The sequence below is a fragment of the Phyllostomus hastatus genome, unplaced genomic scaffold (assembly GCF_019186645.2).
Source record: "Phyllostomus hastatus isolate PE091 unplaced genomic scaffold, TTU_PhHast_1.1 phas_contig_152, whole genome shotgun sequence".
NCBI lineage: Eukaryota > Metazoa > Chordata > Mammalia > Chiroptera > Phyllostomidae > Phyllostomus > Phyllostomus hastatus.
In genome coordinates, this window is record NW_025333622.1 from 13,325,387 (window position 1) to 13,344,601 (window position 19,215).

The window sequence follows — 19,215 nt, forward strand, 5'->3', positions numbered from 1 at the left end:
CTAACATGAAAAAAACACAGGATGGGATTAATTAATATCAGATTAGACACTGCAAAAGAAAAGATGATTGTACTTGCAGACAGAATAAGAAACTATTCAAAATGAAGCAGAGAAACAGAGAAGACTGGCCCTGGCTGGTGTGGCTCAGTGGATTGAGAGCCAACCTGCAAAGTGAAAGGCTGCTGGCTCAATTCCCAGTCAGGGCACATGTCTGGGACGTGGGACAGGTCCCGAGCTGGGGGTGTGCAGAGGTGACCGATTGCTGTATCTCTCACATACTGAGGTTTCTCTCCCTCTTTCTCCCTACCTTCCCCTCTCTCTAAAGAAAATAAAATATTTTTTAAAAAAGACTGAAAAAATTCATGAAACATCAGCAACCTATAGGAAAATATCAAATAGTCTAATATAATTATAACTGAGTTCTAGAAAAAGAGGAGAAAGGGGAACAGAAAAATCCTTAAAGAAGTAATGGCTGGACAAATTTCCAAATTTGCTAAAACAATGCCGATAAGAGATAAAACAAGGCAGGATGGGGCACTTCAAGCAAGCAGGCCACCCGAAGACCAGTGAGAAACAAGAACCTCCATGGCGGACAGAGGGAGGAGGGCCATGGGTTCCCTGGCATCACAGAGACAAAAGAGACAAAATGGATCTAAGTGGGAAGCAATGAGGCTGGACGGGGGGAGTGCCGGATCACAGCAGACTTGTCATGCGAAGTCAGTCACGGGGCCTCATCTTGTAGGCCGGGGGCCACCTTGTCCTGGACAAGGGCAACTGATTTTTTTCAGCTGCAAAGTCAGACTTTGCTGTTCTCCTAAGTAGGAGAGTCCAGGGAACAGAAAAAAGGTTCTAGGCCTAGCTGTGACATCTAAGCCTTCAGCTTGCCCCTGTTTAAAACAAACACCAGGGGCAACAAAAACATGCTGCCCATCTGAAAAGGCTCTTCCTCCCTATGATTCCTGGAATCAGATAACTCTTAGGCCAGAAAGTACCTCAGGGATCACAGACTCCTGGCTTTACAGATGAAGAAAGTTAGAACCCAGAGAAGTGACGACTGGTCCAAGACCAGTCAGGTGTCCTGACTCCCAGTTATGATCTCCACTGTGCCTCCAACACCTGGACTGCTCTGGAAGATGTTAGTGAGTCTGTGAATGTCCACACAAGCTTGTCTCCACATGTCCACTCTAGCTCCTTCAGGGCAATAGCAGATTCCTGGCATCACTTAGCTCCTGAACATCCGTTCGGTATGTGCTGGGTATGTGACTCCCTTACCTGCACTGAGCAAGTCACTCTGGACCTGACCCTGAGCAAGGGAGAAGAAATAAAGCTTCCTGAGGATCTGAGGCCAGAGCTGTCCTAAGTCTGCCTAAGTCTGAGAAGGACAGAGAAACAAAGAGACAGAGAGCCTAGCCCACCAACCCACCCAGTGGGAGTTACCAGCTGGTCCCCCAAGAGGCAGAGATGAACTCAAGGGGGAGGAACTTTCCTCTGGCCTCTAAGTCCCACTCCCTTAAGAGACTGGCCCTGTGCCAGCACTGTGCTTGCTACCCCATCCTCCCCAGGGCAAGAAGAAGAAATTGTTTTCAACGCTCCTTCTCCTGCTCCCCAAGGCCCACACCCTCCCCCAGCCCCAAATTCATTGCAGGGCTCTGGGTTGGGCGGCACCTCTTTACAGGGGTTAAGAATAAGCAAATTCTTGGGCTATTCCTGGAGCCTTGATTTTTATCATCCTTCCATTCTGGTCAATTCTGAGAGGCCAGTGGCCCGGAATGCCAGAGAGATCTGAGCCCAGTTCACAAAACCCAAAATAACCCTACACGTGCCTCTGTCAAGTCCTCATGGATTTGGCCATTTTGTGTACATGTTTTCCTACAAAATGGCCTGTTTTGCCCCCACACACAGGATGCTAGAACTCTGAGGTACCCCTGAGTAAGCTGAGAAAGATGGGAGCAGGCATGGGTCAGGGGTGGGGGGGAGACAGAAGCCAGGGTTGGGGTCAAAAAATCTGGCTCCAGGCTCCCCTGCTCAACTGCCTGGAGACCCTGGGATAACCAGCCTGTTTCCTCAGTTGTGAAACTTCCAAGCAGTGGCCTCCTCTTCTCTACAACTTCCTCTCCACCTCCTTGGGAAAGGCAGCGAAAGTCCCTCTACCAGAGCTGCAGACTCTTTAATGAGAAGCTCCTGCTTTAAGAGAAGTCCTGCCTCCTCCCCAGATACATTTCAAGCCCCTGAGATTACGAAGATGGATGGTTTTAAATCATGCAAGTGCTCGAAGTGTCCTAGGGAAATGGCTAGATTAGGGACATGTTTCTTTTTATATCACAAATGCACAATTCATTCATTCAAAAAATATTTGAGTGCCCACCAGGTGCTAGGCGATGGAAAAATAGGCAAAGCATCAGTGGAGGGGAAAACCAAGGCCTTTGCACTTCAGAAGGAATAAAGAAACAGACTGAGGTAAGCCACCAGAAATTTCTCTGCCTATCAGAGCTGCCCATGGGGACTGCACACATCCTGAGTGTGTTAAGTCAGATATCTGGCAGCGTTCACACTGCTTGGAATCCTGGGATGTGGGGAGGGTGAGGTGACTGCTGGGTCTCAGAAACACCAGGATCCACAAACCAGTTCCCTACACTGCTGAAGTTAGGATGTGGCCACATCCTAACTTATGCTTCTATTCATGACATGAAACTAGAATATGTTTTAAAGTACTTGATTTAAAGGCACCACCACCACAAAACAGATAGTGCCATCTCAGATATTTATTTAAAGCTGCACCATTCTTCCTATGAATGCCTGTAAGGATTTTCTGGCAATAACTGGCAAGTGGTTTGGAAGAAGAGGGTGGTGATTGGGGTCCAAAAGAGAAAGACTCAGCAGTCTGAAGAATCACCTTCTACCTCACCTTCACCCCAGAGTCAGGGTGGGGTGCACCCTCACCAGCCCACAAAGAGGGCCAAGTCCCTCCACCTCTGCTGATGGGCGCAGTACCACCAGAGCCAGCTACAATGAAGAGCTAAACTTGTAAAACAACCTAGAGTCATGTGGATAAACAGTGAGGAAAGTAAAAATGAAACTAACATAACATCATTTTTACGCATCATTTTTAGATGTGAAATAGGGCAGTAAGGCTTCAGCCGGGTCAAGGCAGGCATCTCCTTAGTCCGACAGAGAGGGCTCTGGCAGCATCTATAATACCAGCAATCTCATCCCTTCCTACTTGGCCCTCTGAGCCCATTCATAGGGCTACAGATGCTGCAGGACAGAGCCCTGGAGGAAACAGGAGAACCAGGCAAAAGAGAGAAGACAACTGATAGCCACGAACAGAAAAGTTTGGGGACTCATCTATCCCACATCAGCTGAGGTTCTCATGACACAGAGCACCTGGCCCAAAAGATGCCTCAGACCATTAAGGAATCAAACTGCTCAGTAATTACTTGTTGATGAACTGATACCATGACTCTTCGGCATGCTAAAGTGTGGATTCACCCTCACAGCTGTGAAGACCCAGAAATGGTGGGTGGAGGCTGGAAGAGAAATCCAGAACCACACAGGAGCTCATGGGTCTCACCTGCGGGGAATTTACCTACTATATGCCTCAAACTGATAACCTTGGAGCAGACTGAGGGTCTCCATCCAGTTCTTCCAATTCCTTGGCCAAAAGTGTTGCTGAGATCTCCTGTCTTGCTTAGGATGCCAGATTTCTTAAAGGTTTGCAGAGTCGACAATATGTTTTCATCAACACTAAGCACTGGTTAAGCCCATAAGCTGATCAGATATCATTAACCCTGCAACAGTAGCACAATGCTGGCCCCAAGGCCACCCAGATGTATCAGGGCAGCTCCCAAGTGTGGTCAAGCCACTTGTTCCTTCCCACCCACGGTCCTCACCAAGTGGTCTCACTGAACTATGGGCCAATTCTCCCACAGCACAGTCGAAGGGGAGGACAATGGCCAAGAGGCTGAGCCATGCAGTGTGCTCTGCACTGTTTCACAAACAGTGAAACTTTTGGCCACAAAACATTTCTTTCCCAAGAGATGCTGAGAGAGAGCAAGAAGAAAATAAAACACCACGGAGTTTTCAAATGCAAAAGCCTACTCAAGCTTTGTTCTTATTTGATGAATGCACAAGCCACCAGGCAGATGACAGGTGAGAGAATGCTATTGTACTAGGGAAGTGTATTTTGCCATGTCTGGCCTGAGATCTGCAGGGAGAGGTTAAGTTTGATGAATGATGAGCGCTGGGACGACTTCTCCACCAGCAGCTCCACTGCAGCATCCTCTCTGCCAGGACTGGGGATTCAGTAATGAGCAGAGGCTGGCTCTTCCCAGTCCCCTTCTGCCTCACTGCCACTGGCCATCTCACCGGAGAGAAGAGCCACTGAGGCAGGCGATAAGGAAACTACAAAATGAATACATTGTGCAAAGTCAAAATATTCAGTCCACTATGAGTTTCCTGAGAAGGAAAGGTGAAGCCTGTGAATTGTCTTATTTCACATCAGAAGTTACAAGAGGATGGGGAAAAAGCTTAGAGCAAAGTAGGTGAGTGAATTCCCAGCAGAGGCCTGGACCTGGAGTGGCCGACCAGCTGGCTTTCTTCAAGACCTGTCATTCACCGACGCATATGCTTCAGAGATGCCATAAAAATTAGCAGGGGAGCCAAGCAGCCAGGCCCCTGGCAGCACCGGGAGGGCTGGATGGCTCCAGCTCCACTTCTATAGCTCCAGCAGCCCTAGCAGGAGAAACTGTCTACTACAATGCCCAAATCTTAGATCGCCACCAAGCCCTGCCAGCACACAACACACAGAATCCACCTCAAACCCACTCCAACCCAACAGGAAGATTAAGTGTCCTGCCCTTGCCAGTTTCCCTGGTTGACTCATTTGAGGCAGAGTAGGCTGGGAAGGGTAGGGCCCTGTGCTGTCTTCCAAAGATCTATGAGGTCTATTCCCAGATATTCTAATTCACCTCCTTCTGGGCATGTGGAGGACTGCACATCCATGCCCTCCCACCCCTGAACACACATGCCTCTGGTGTGACTCTGCCTGTCCTCCCATCAAAAGTGGAGTCTTTCCCTAACCCTGGAGTTCCAGCTGGTGTTGTGACTTGCTCTAAACAAGCAGCAGATGGATATTACATTGTGAGAAATCAGAGCCTAGATCTCAAGAGGCCTTGGAGACTCCATTTTCACCTAAAAGGCTGGTTTCCTTGAGAATGAGAAATCAAATGGGGGAAGAGAGGCCCAGCTGAGAGCAACATCAATCACCAGATATGAGAGGGGCTCCTTGCACCATGCAGGCCCTGCAGAGCCACCAACTGACTGCTGCCACATTCATACACTCAGGTAGGGAGACCTGCTGAGCCCAGGCCGAAGTGCTAACCCACATTATTGTGAGCAAATAAAATGGTTATTGTATTAACCTACTAAATTTGGGGGTGGTTTATTATGCAGCAATAGAAAATTAATATAAAACCCATCCAGCAAGTCTATGCAGCTATTTAGAAGAATGAGGTCATTCTACATGCACTGTTGTGGAAAAAAGGCTAAAGAAGTTGCCAAGCAGTAAATACAATACAATGCTATTTATGGAAATTGATAAGATAATAGGGGGACAGCTGGATGTTAGTCTATCATAAAGCAACTTGAAATAATACATAAACCAAAGTATTAACAATGATTATCTCTGAAGGACAGGATTATAGGAGATTTTCCTCTTCTATAATTTATATAATGTTTATTATGAGTTTGCATTATTTTTTTTTGCAATAACAAAAGTGCTTTTTAAAAATGTCATCTTCAATTCTGCTACAAGCTAATTTTTCCTAACATCCCTTTTCACCCTGTCAATCCCCTGTTCAGGGGCCAACACTAACTCCCCACTGCTAGCCTCCTAAAAGAAAATGAATCTCCCCTGGGTGGCATTCAAGGTGCGGGGCTCCCCACCACCACCCCATCATCTCCATTCCAACTACCAGGCCACACCCATCTCTACCCACACCTCTAAGCCAGCCACCCCCACTGCAACCAAGCCCCTACCTTTGCCTCTCTAAATCCACCTGTCCCTCAAGGCCCAGCCCCAGCTCCCATGGGTTCCTCCACAGGTCCTCAGAGAAAGTTTCACCCAGCCCTGCCCTTGATTGGATGGCGTCCTGAATTATTCTCCCTGCACTGCAGGCACTGACTGTCTCTCAAAAGAGAGCTTTACAGACACCAGCCAAATGGCCACCACTATCTCCAGCTTCTCTGTCTAATAGAGGGAGAGGGGCAGAGCCCAGACAGGTAATTCCAATTGTCTGTGCTGCCCACAGCCTGGATGGTGGGTGATAACCCTGGACTGGCACTTCCTCCCTAACCCTGCCCATCTCCAGCAGCAAGCAAATCGGAGCCAGTGTGCAAGCTAATTTAGAGTGACTCATGCCTTCAGGGACACTCTCAGAGCCCCCCCTCCCCACACTCCAGGTCTCACGTGCTACATACAGGTCCAAACTCTGGCTTCAAACCTAATTGCCTTCCTGGGGGACCCAACGGCTCTTCCTCACTCAGGTCTCTGCGATCTCCTTGTCCAATTTTTAAACGAAGCTGTCTGGAATCTCCCAGGAATAAGACAAGTGGAAAATTGCAAGCCCAGACCTCTACCTCATTTTCTCTAAAACAAAACACATCATTCTACACATTCACACACCCCCATTCAAACCCAGCCTGTTACGCTGCCCCTCTGAGCCCTTCTATAGGATATGGCCCAAGTGAAGGCTGGTTCCCTCTGTCCCTGGCGCCACCACCCCCTAGGGCTTGTTGAAGAGTGTCAGGCCCCTAAGCCTCAGTCTCCACACTGCGGCAGGTGACCAGGTGAGAGGGCTTAGACAGGGCTTCCAGATGCTGTGTTTGAGTTTTATACTCCCTCTAAGGAGGGGCATTCATGTCACAGATATGTATTAACCCAGGGGTGTCCAACCTGTGATTCAGGATGGCTATGAATGTGGCCCAACACAAAATTGTAAATTTACTTAAAACATTATGAGATTTTTTTGTAATTATATGTCACAATGTATTTAATGTGTAGCCCAAGACAACCCTTCTTGTTCTAGTGTGGCCCAGAGACACCAAAAGGTTGGACACCCCTGTATTAACCTGTTAGAAGTGCTCAGGTGGGCCTCTCAGCTGAGTCTCAGAACAACGCAAGAGAACACCCTCCCACACAAACCCGTGCAGGCACACCCAGCCATGTACACGCCAGGGCAAGTACACACATACTCTGTCCTCTCCTCTCCTCTCCCCCACCCTCTCTCTCTCTCTCACACACACACACACACAGAATCACATGCATGGCCACATTCTTTTCCAACCTTGCTCTGAGCATCCCCTGAGATCACTTCCCTCACCTGTCCACAGTTCTCAGAGGCTGTCCCCACCCCCAGGACTTCTTCTAGACTCTGAACCTGAACCTACAGGATGGAACAGGATGAAAAGTAGGTTTACGGTTGTGAGTACCCAAAAGTTTATTCTTGTATTATTATTAATTATTGTACCATTTTCCATACAAACAACTATAAACCTACTTTTGCCCCTCCCTACCCTTCCCTTATTGGGAGTGGGAGACAGGTGTGAGCACAGGTAAACACGCAGCCAGGGCCTCTGCCAACCAGGTCTCTAGAAGGCTGTCCTATGCGGAGTTAGACATTGCTCAGGTTTTACAATAACATAGTCATTTAACTTGTCATTTTAACCTGAGAAAGGGAAATTTTTCCAATTTGCTCAAAGGTGGTATGAGGATTAGCAGTAGCCCTAAGCTCCTAAAGAAGGTCGGGAATGCACCAGCATCCTGAATGAAAGGCATTGGGGCCCCTCAAGCCTTCCGGCTATGACAGCCACACCTCCCCAGTTAATGGGGGGCGGGGTGTGTTCCAGGGGATCCACCGAGCTGCCCGACTGACTCTTCAGACCCCTGGATTGTCTCCATCCCCATCATTTCCTGTTCCCATCACAAGGTCAAATATTTTAACAAATGCTGACCGTTGAGCATAGAAATGGTCATGAGACACTCAGAAAGTGAGTATTCAAAGTACAGTTAATTTCCAACAGCTGCAAGAGGAGTGGGAAGGAAGACAGAGGGAGGAAAGGGTGTAGTAAATTCAAAAGCACAGATAATAATAAACAGATAATCAAAAAGGAATCTCCGTTTGGCTCCCGGATGAACAGAACGTACAGTGAGGCACACACACTGAGACACTGAAAGCCAGCGGAAGTGCTCCTTCTGGCTCCGCCCACTTCTCCAGAGCACCAATCTGGTTCAGGCTAAGTTTTTGGTGGTTTTGGGTTTGAGAGGAGGGAAAGGGTTTGGAAGCCAGACTTCACCCAGGCAGACACTCTTCTTTCATTATGCTATGGCTATAATTGAAATTGAAATTATTAACCTGTTGGGCTGGAATCCAATAACGGAGCCTTCTAACTCCTAAATGCATCGGACTAGGGCAGAAGGCGGTTAAAATGAAAGTAGCAGCAGAGCCATGAGCACAGGACAGAAGTCAGGCAGCAAGACCCTGGCACTAACCAGACAGGCGAACATCTCTGTAAACAACCTTCACCCCATCCAGCTTCTACCAGAAACCAGGGCCTCAGGTTTACTCATTAACTTTATTCTTTCCTCCTCCGTCCACCTCCAGGCCAGGGCCAGAGAACACACTGTTAGAGGAGGAGGTATGTGGGAAGCCCCAGGATTAGAAGCCAACACTGAGACATGTGCCTTTGTCCCACCTCAGAAAACACCTTTACTAGAACTGGAAGGAACCTTAGCAATTAATCACCCAGCCTCCCTTTCTGCAGGTGAGAAAGCCAAGCTGAAGAAAGCAAGTAATTTGCCAAAGGTCAACTAGCCTGTTAGAGGCAGAAGTGGGAGCAAGTATTACAACCTCCCACAGGGAGCTGGTCATCATTCCAGAGGTTCAACAGCACGACAAGAAATGGAAGAACCAAAGCCCTCTGAGGCCAAAGCCATAGGAAAGGTTACATTTCCTGTTTAGAAAGTCCTCCACTCAGGTCTCCCTCACTGTGGCTTCAACACATACGCACATAAGAAGGACAGTCATCTGGCTGACTGGCGATGTCAGACCATGCAGGCCTCCTGGGCAGCTCCCCTCCAGGTTCTTCCCAGTAGGACCCCCCCAGCTCAGACCCTGCAGAATCTCTGTCACAGAGCAGGATATGTCATGAGGAGCCAGGATGTGCTGAGCAGCAGGGACTATCATCACTTGGCCTCAGTCCTTCCCTCCCCACCATCTGATTTTCACCCACCTTATCTCCCTTACCACAGACCCATGTGCCTGGCTGCCCTGCACAGTCCACTCACAGGTGGTGCCCCAAGCTCCAGAGCCGTGAGAATGGAAGTCGTCACTGACCTGGCCCCTGGGAGGTGGGAGACTTAAAGTGGGAGCCCCCACATTCCTGCTGCAGCAGCTCAAGGCGGGCCCTGCAGAGGATGCCCAGGACCTGATGAGACGAGCTGGCAAGGCGGCCGCAGGGCGAGCAGGACAGCCTGGCAGCCAGACTGCCTGCCCTTGAACCCTCCAGTCTCTGACCCGCTCTCTGCCTTAGCTGCAGCCTCTATAAAATGGGAGGAAATGATAGCTACCTCCCTGGACTCTTGTGAAAATAAATGAGATTTAAATCAAGATTTACTACACTTTTAATAAATTAGTTGTGGACATGTAGAGTCTGAAACTGTAGTCAACAAGGATGGTGACAAATATGAATACTAGTGATCTGAGTACAACGTACAAAACATGACAGGACAATAAACGGTTTGTGGCCACTCCTGGGACACCAAGTAATTTCTGCCAGAACTCACAAAGAAGGGAATCTTTTGGCAGAATAAGCTATCTGCCAGCACCATCCTTCCCAGGCCCACCACACTGCTGGGTTTTTAGAATGTAAAAGATCTACAAATCACCCAACAGGAAGAAGCCACAAAATAAAATGCACATAAATAAAAACATAAAGACCTGGGTCTGTAAGCAACAACCCCAGAGAACCTGAATCAGCACCATCAGCACAGGTGGCCTAAATAGCTTCTGCCCAGCTCTAGCTCCACAGGGGCTGGTGAACAAGTGCCAGGAACAAAGTGAGACCCCAGAAGCCTGTAGGAGCAGAGAGGACCTTGATGAGGGTCCTGGCAGAAGGTGCCATCCACAGGGCCAGGGGCATTCCTGCAGCAGCCACATAGAGAAGTAAGAGATAGGTAGCACTGGCTGGATTCCCACAGATGCTTTTCTGAATGGGGTGGTGGGAGGTCCTCCACCCTAGCTCCCAAGCCCGCTGGGAAGAGACAGGAAGCAGGAAGTTAGAGACATCTCCTGCTTCCCTAGGCTTCCTCCTTAACAATCAGTGGCTGTCCAGGAAAGAAATTAAGAATGCTGCCACCTGCCAATCAGAAACAGTGGGGAGGAGATTCTCTCTACTGGCCCCAAAGCCCAGTTTAAGGAGCTTATCAATTCCAAGTCTAGTGCTAGGGCAGAGAGACATCTAAAAAATATCAGTACCCTATGTTACCCTTCCCCCTCAACCCACAGGTAAAGGGCAAGAAAGACTTTGGCTTCAGATAGTTTATAACACAGACTTTCTAAGCACTGCCACAATGGACCCAGACCGACACTGACCTATTTTCTTTGAATTTCCTACAAACACCTTGGCTGCTGACACATAAAAGAAGTTCCCAGAATATTCCGCAGGAAAACAAAAAATTATATTGCCACTTCTCTGTGAAGCCACTCTAGGGTGAAGGCTGCCCAGCAGCAGCCACTCTTAGGGGCAGCAGTCTCCCAACAAGAGCCCACTCATTCAACAGGTAGAGACGGCCAGAAATGGCAAAGTGGTTCCAGCTGCTGTGCCCATTCCATTCAGCTGGTGGTAGATGCCTAAAGCATTATGAGCTGGACCCAAACCCTGGCTCAGAAGGAAAGACAGCCGCGATCGATTAGTGATGTCTGCTATGGGCAGTTATGGAAGTAACAGTATCCGTGTCACATATTTGCCATCTCTAAGGTAGACCCCTGGCTTCCAAGGATTTAACATTTGTAATTTTGACCACTCACAAGTGACCTAAAAGTTTCAAGATATGTAAAAGTGTATAAATTTACTGAGACATGAGTTTGATTCACATACCCTAGGTGGCTGATGTAAAGAACAGGCCACTTTGTTATCTTCATCTCCACCACATCCCAGGTTACTCTTGTGGAACAATAAAACTTGGTGGAAATGTCCATCCAGTGAGAAGTAACACTGTAGCAGAAGTTGAAGGGGTGTCAACTTGGGGTTTAAAAACACACACAGGAAACACTTGGCTCTGCAGAAACATGACTGTGGAGAAAGCCAGGCCCATGTACAAATATTGCTGTGGATTCAAATTGGGATCCTAGAAGGTGCAAGGTTCTTTTCTTTTTTGGATAGCAAAATGGGTCCCTATTTTTTAGTGAGATATAATTGACATACAAATTATATTAGTCTCAGGTGTATAAATAATTACTCGATATTTGTATATGTTCCAAAATGACTACTACATACGTCTAGTTGAAAATCCATCAACATACAGTTACAAAATTGTTTTCTTGTGATAAGAACTTTCAATATCCACTCACTTATCAACTTTCACATATGCAGCACAGCACTATTACCTACAGTCACCATATCATACATTGCATTCCCACGACAAGACTCATTTCTTGAGACTGTCAAGGGACCACACTATACCTACTCTGTGCCCCTCAGGAGTGAATACTGGGCCAAGGAGAACACAGACAATGAGAATTTATGCCCCAAAGGGGCTTACAATCAATCTAGTTAGAGAAACTGTGATACCCACTAGAACAGCAAATGGCCCTGCATCTTCACAATGACACTCAGAATCTACTTCAATCCCCCTTCATCCTTTCCTCACCAGTGCAGGTCAACCAATTCACAAACGGTCTCATTTCTAATTCCAAAATGTCTCAGGTTCAGTCCCTCCTCTCCATTCCTCACAGTTGCCCAGCCACTCTCCCCACCATGCTTTCCCCTCTTCACAGACCCCAGACTCACTACTCTCCTGAAGCCTATCCCTGCTTCTGCAACCCCTATTCAAAAACCTGCAAAGTTCCCAAAGCCTCCCAAGGCAGACTGCTATCTCCCCAGTAGCAGCTCAGGACTTGCACATGGTGAGCACTCACCTTCTCTTAAATAAATGAATGGATAGATGAAATTCCTTGGCTGGACATTTGAAGCCACCCACTGTATGGCCATGTTTCCCTGTCTAGCCTTTTCTCTCCCTGCTTCCCTCCATATAACCCATTCACTGTCCCACCTAAGCTATTCACACACCCCAGCACTTTCTGGGTGCCTCCTTCGGACTGGTCCCTCCTTCCTTCTGTTGAAATGCAAGCAACCCTTCAAAGTTCACGTCCAAAACCACCTGCATGAAGTGTTCCTCCAAAATCAGGATGACATATCCCACTGTTTGAACCCACATAACACTCTACTCTCACATACTACTCACCTTATAATATAAATTGTCATGTTTGAACCCCTTTCTTAACCCTTTACTTCACTTAAGCCCCATGAAGACAAGGACCTTTACCTTTTTCAGTTTTTGCATCATCAGAACTTAGCACAGACTCTTGTACCATGACACACACTCTCACGAAGTATTCATCCAATTCACTACACTACATAAAAAAGCCAGGAGAGATGAAGTCAGAAAATGTCATAGGAGCTCCAAAGAAAAGGAGGTTCTTTTAGGATGAGTGGCCAGGGAAGTTTCCATGAAAGAGCTCAGACATGAGTAGGGTCTTAAAAGGAAGGAAGGGGGCACTGGGGAAGAGCATTCCAGGAAGGTAGAACAGTATGAGCTAAAGGACAAAGAAGGAATGAGCAAACCATGCTTGGGAGATCGGTGTGGCTAGAACTTAGGGTTCCTGGGGGGAGACCAGTGGGAGATAAGGCTAGGTAGACTGGGAATGAATAGAAAGGATGTCTCGCGCTGGGCTACAGTACTTCGACCAGAGCCATAACCTCAGCCACTGGGGATGACAAACAGAGCAGGCCCCAATGGTAGAAAAAAAGAAGTCTTGTCCTCTCTTGTTCCAAGCATATTAGTCTAGTCTCCTCATCTATAGTTTAAGTAACAGCCACCATCTACTGCACACCTGCTGTATTGGAGGCCCTAAGCTTCTTCATGCTTCACATACATGATCTCATTGCAGGCAAAAGCCTGAGAGCCTAGTTTTCTTATCCTTACTTTGCAAGCAGGAAGCTAAAGCTACAAGAGGTGAAGGCACTTGCCCAAGGCCTCACCAACTCATATACTTAACAGTACCAGCCAGTGCTGGAGTTAGAGACTCAGGGATCAGCACCAGCACAACAGCCAGCTACCCCTGCCCGGGGGCTTCCCACTTAAGCTGGGCTATTTCTCCTTATTAATTCCTCAAGGGCAACATTTATTAAGCACATAGTAGGAGCTGAATAAAGCATACTAAGTAAAATGGAGGTTACCATGGACTGGGGAGAGGGAGAAACGAGGAATTACTGTTTAAGGGGTATCCTGTTTTGCTTGTGCAGGTGAGGAAGTTCTGGAGATGTTGCACAACAATGATTTATTGTACTTAATGCAACTGAACTGGACATTCAAAAATGGTTAAGGTGGTAAATTTTGCTATGCACTTTTTACAATTAAATATTTTTTAAATAAAACACACATTAATTGTCTGATTGGCTGCCAATATGATCTTATACTGCTAATTATCTGATGCTGGTGGAAGAGACTCTAGAAACATTTTAACTCAATAACCCTCCAAAACAGAAAGTTGGAAGGGGAAGTAACTTGCCCAGGGCTACACATATAGATGCCGGGGAGACTAAGACCCTCAGGCTCAGTTGAGAAAAATGGCAGGCAGTGGCACAGCACAATGGGAAAGCACAGGGCATGAGGGGTCACAGGCCACAGGCAGACTCAAGTTCTCTCTGAGTCTCATTTTCTCAACCTAAGAAGGCAATTAAAAATAACATATACTTTACAAGATTATGTGAACAAATAACTTTATATACAGCATATACAGCTAATGTGCAGAGAAAGCACTTGGTCAACTATACAATGTTTTATAAATACTCATTGCTATTAATGTTAAAATATGTAAAGAAGATTAATGTATCATTAATTCGGATTAAAAAATAATCCTACTTCATTGTAGTCCACTCTCAGCTATTCAGAGCCTGGCACATATCACATCTTCAGTGAGTGAGTGCAGAACTGAATTACCCAAGTTTTATCCACTCCTGTCTTCTTCCCTGCCTCAACCCCAATCTACAGCCCAGTTACAACATCCATGCCAGAACCAGGCAGAGGGCAGGAAGATGGTGTAAATGTCTGCCTCACTGACTGCATTCCTTAGCTAAATATAAATGATTTGTCCAGTTCATTGTTTGAAATTATACATAATACCTCTCCTCCACCCCATTACTTATGATGACAAGCTGACTGCACATCTTTATAGCAGAACTACATACAAAACATTCTCTATGGCTATTTTTAGTAGAGAAAGGAAAGCTGGCTGATGTACAGGGATCACAGCATGAGCCCTCCGTTTTCTCCCCTAGTCCAGGAAAGCTTCCTGGAGGAGGAAATACCTGAGTCAGAGAAGGGGATAGCTGCAGGTCAGAAGGACATCCTCACATGAGTTTAGTTCTCTAAGCCAAAGGGAGTTTAAAAGCTGCCTTCTTAGACCCCTTTTGGGGGTGGGGTTAGAAAGGTAGACATAGCCCAGAGGACCCCACACTACCCCAATGCTTCATACTTCCCAGACACTACAGACACCTAGGGAAGAGGTAGAGGAGAGACCAGTATCTTTTTCAAAGAAAGGCGATCCAAGACTCCGGTTTTGAGATACACAAGTACAAATACTGCTCTCATAGCAAGCCAGTTTCTTCTTTGGACTTTTTTTAACCACAAGAAAGTTTTTTAAAGTCCCAAACTTGGAGGCACAGATGGACTACATCTCAGACCTCGAGGTGTGCCAAAGCTCTGTCACTCTGAGTGCCGATCAGCCAGCGGTGGCCCAAGGACTGGTCAGGGGTGCGGGGCGGGGGAGCGGGTTGAGGGGGTGGAAGGGCCTGCGGGCAGTATCCCAGCCCTGCCCGAGCACCCTGGCCCTGCCTGTGGGCACTATATGGACTACCTCCAAGCCACTGGGGTCTACTGGGCCACACAGTCAGAAACCATGACAGCTCCAAGTCTCTCCCTTTCTGCTGCACTCTACAGACCGCCCATCCCTACGCCTGAGATCCCGCGGTTCACCCTCCAAGCCTCTCCAAGCAGATCCCTTCACGTCCCGATCCCGGGCCCCGCCCACACCTTCCCTTTCCCGAGTCGTTTCCCGGCCCTCACAGGGCGCCTACCCAACCCCTCCCTCACACCGCCCCACTGCCGCCCTGCCGACACCCCCTCCCGAAGGTGCCCCTGAGGCGCTCCCCCTTCTGGAAACCTAGTAGAGGGCTTGCCTGGCTTGCCCACAGCTGACCCGACCCCCCACCCCCCCCAACGCTCGCTCGCTCCCGAACCCGCCGCCCGCCCGGGGACGCACTCACCGAGCTCCCAGGAATGCGGGATCCCGGTTCCCTCGCGCTCCCTCGCCCCTGCCACCACAGCCTCCGCCAGCGGAAACGGGGGGCGGGGCCGGGGCTCGCGTTGGGGGGGCGGGGCCTGCCCGAGAAAGGCCAGGCAGCGGGGCGGGGCCGGACGCGGGGGCGGGGCGAGGCCGTGAGGCTGGGAGCCCCAGTGCGAGGGGCGGGGTGACCTGGCTGCCAAAGGAAGCTGGAGCGGGCTCGGGGTGGGGGGAGACCGGACTGTGAGGGTGGGGGAGGGGCAGGAGGTCTCCAACACCCTCTGCTGGATCCCTTGCGTTAGAGGTGGAGGGAGCTCAAGGTGCACGGCCAGGGTCCGTGCTGGTCACGGGCGTCCCGGGCCAGGCGTGGCCGGCCTCTGGGGCTCCGGAACCCTTCCTCTCCTCTCCACCGCCTGGATTCTCAACTGGCCGCTCCTCAGAGGTGTTAGTAAGACGCTTTCCCCTTGCCTCCACAGACCTGAGCTGCAGCCCCGACCGGAGCTGGGGAGGACGAAGTCAAAGCCTGGGAGTTCGTGCTCCTGGGCTGGGGCCCCATTCACCACCTCAAGGCCCGCGCTGGCCAGGATCTCAGCTTTACCCCTCCGGCCAAGCTGTCTGGCCTCACCACCTCCACCCCCACATCTAAGAAATCCTTCCGTGGTATTTGGGACGGACTATTTGAGATGTTGACGTCGCGGGGGTGTATTAGATACTGCCCAGAGGAGCCGCTATCTGTCTCCCCAAGAGCTAAAGGCCTCCAAGTGTTGGTAAAGGGCACCGTTTGCCGGGAGAACTGAATTAAGTCAGGAAAAACTCAAATTAGACATCTATGGTGGAATGCTTCCTATAGGCATTTCCAGGCTTTGATTCTTGGAGCAGAAGGCCAGGACTCTTTTCCGAAGAGTCCATACCATTATTGTCATCGAAACGTATTCTTGTGCTCCCCACGTGCATGATCATGTGCTACTAATGATTTGAAACAAAGTTTTAAACCTGGTTATAATCACTGGGGTCCCCTTCACCTTTCCCAATTAGACTGGCAGTTTCCACTCATCTCCTCAGCCCCCACCACTCATACACACAGTCTTGTTTTTGTCTACCAGACTTAAACCAATAACCCATTTCCTGACTCTCCATTCTCTTCCTTCAAAACCTTGTTCAATGCCCCCCCCCAAGTCTTCCAAGCCCCAATCTATCCAGCCTTTTAGCACATATTAAAAACTCCACCTAACTTCCAGAAGAAGAAATTGAGACCCAGAGAGAGAGAGGGACTTGCTAGTGATTTCTGCTGGTGACTAGTTTTACTGCAAAGGCAGCAGGAAGTAGCCTGGTGTGGTAGAAACCACAGGGCTTTGGACCCAGAGCTGGAACTGAATCCTGGCTCTCCCTCTGATGGGCTGTAACCTTTCTAGGCCTCAATTTCCTCACCTTAATAATACCAATGCCACAGGGTTGATGGGATGACCCTGTGGCATTGGTATTATTAGATGGGGGCGAAAGTGCATTTGTTACAAGGTGATGCTCAACAAATGTTAACTTCCTCCTGCCCTTCAAAAAAGAAAAGCAAATTTCAAGTAATAGGATTATGAGCCTAAGGAATGGAAGAAACCTTAGAAGAATCCTTTCAGCGATAACCCAGAAAGTGGCCATACTGCTCACTCTCCTTCAACATATGCAGATAAGAAGGACTCAGTTCCTCCAAAAAGGGTTACAGCTGCAGGATAAAGCCATGGAGGAAAGCCACAGAGCATTCGGAATTATTCAACATAAAGGAGGCTAAGGTGACTTGCAGTCTTTGAGGCAGACACATGCTACTATGTCCACTGAGGACAAAACTCAAATAAATGGCCCTGGCGGGCATAGCTCAATGGATTGAGCGCAGGCTGCGAACCAAAATGTTGCAGGTTCGATTCCCAGTCAGAGTACATGCCTGGGTTGCAGGCCATGACCTCCTGCAACTGCACATTGATGTTTCTCTCTCTCTCTCTCTCTTTCTCCCTCCCTTTCCTCTCTAAAAATAAATTTAAAAAAAAAAAAACCTCAAATAAATGACCTGACAAGGAGGCAAGATACCCTCAGGGCAGAAACTCCCCAAAGCAGGTATAGCTTACTGTATAGGCCTCTGAGGAATGTCAGTGAGTTTGTGTTCTGGAGATTCTGGAAATGCTGAGGGAAAACCACCCTATAAAGAGGGTGACTATATCCAGGTTATCAGGCATGTCCCATTTACTACTTGTGTCCTGGAGTAATTATTAATAGTTCCCCTTTCAGTCTCCAAATATCTTTGTTTGGACAATAAATTATAGGTCATATTACCTATAAACAAAGGCAGTACTCCAAACAGTTCCTTTCAGCTCTGCATGTCAGCAAATCTGCTGGAATTTCTGGATCCCCACAGACCTCAAAAGATAGCATGTCAGTTTATCCCCTTGAAATCCCCAAACCAAATCAAAAATGATAATAAGCAAAAATTAAGTTTCCAGCCAGCCACCTCAAGTCAAACTTAGGCACAGACAATGCCTGCTGAATTGTGACACCTAGTGGGGAGAATTCACACTGCTGGAGGCTGAGTTCCCAACCCTTCACATCCAGCCAGAGGTTTCTTTTCCCCTTGTAAAGCACAGAACAGCAGCTAACATTTTCCAAATGCTTATGTCCCAGGAACAGCTCTAAGTACTTTAAATGTGCTAATTCACTTGACCATCACAACAACTGCATGAGATAGCTACTACCATCAGCCCATCAGCCCATCAGCTCTCGACCTTACAGATGAGGAAACTGAGGATCAAACAATTTAGGCTGCACTGGGTAGCTCTGTTGGTTAGAGTGTCTTCCCAATGGGCTGGATCCCCCATGAGGGCACACACAAGAGTCATCTGATGGGCACATGAACAAGAGGGATAACAAATGGATTTCTCTCTCTCTTTCACTCTCTCCTCTCTTCTCCCTCTCCCTTCCTTTAAAAAATTTTAAATAAAAAATTAATATTTATTAGTTAGATAATTGTCCCAGGTCATTTACCCAGTACATGAAAATGCCATTATCTAACCCCAGGTTGTCTGGTTGCAGGGCCTGGCACTTAACTGCTACTCTTTCCAGCTTCTGTCAGCTACATGTGCAGTTACTTCAGAGGTGTCTGATGTCTAAAGTGACTTTGACTAACTCTCCAGCATGAGATGATGAGATGACATGAAGAGAGAGTGAGAAGCAGAGTATACTAGGAGGTTGGCTTCCATGTCTACCAGTAAAAAATGGTAGTTTCCACATGTATCCAGGAGTGAAACCAGGGCGTTAAACCAGACAACAAGAGGACTTATAAACAAACCATCAGTTCAGTGCACAGTGGAGCTGCGAGTTTAAAGAAGCAGTTTCCAGTGTGAAGAATGAAACAGGTCCTTCCCTGCCTCTCCCCCTTCAACAACACTCCTCCATGCAATTTGAAGAGTGACTGCTGATCCTACCAGCTGTACTGAAAGGATCCGAACCCAGACCTCCCACGTCGTCACGGTGAGGCGGGCAGAAGTGACCAAAGATTGTTCTGCTTCTTTCCCAGCTCCCTCTTCTGAAGAACACAGATCATCCCAAGGGTCCTTCC

General features: G+C 48.2%; 1 protein-coding gene across 3 annotated transcripts in view; it reads right to left on the reverse strand.

Moving 5' to 3' along the window:
* Positions 1-15,689, reverse strand: part of TSPAN9 (tetraspanin 9) — a 204,296-nt gene extending 188,607 nt beyond the window's left edge. Inside the window, exons 1-2 of one of the 3 annotated variants that reach the window (XM_045830500.1) lie at positions 15,604-15,665; positions 11,155-11,271 (exon numbers count right to left, since the gene is read on the reverse strand). The gene's annotated coding sequence lies outside the window, so the exon portion shown is untranslated. Of the gene's footprint in view, positions 1-11,154; positions 11,272-15,603 lie in introns of all 3 variants that reach the window. The other 2 variants (XM_045830499.1, XM_045830502.1) reach the window with 2 other exon arrangements.
* Between the last annotated feature and the right edge of the window lie 3,526 nt (positions 15,690-19,215).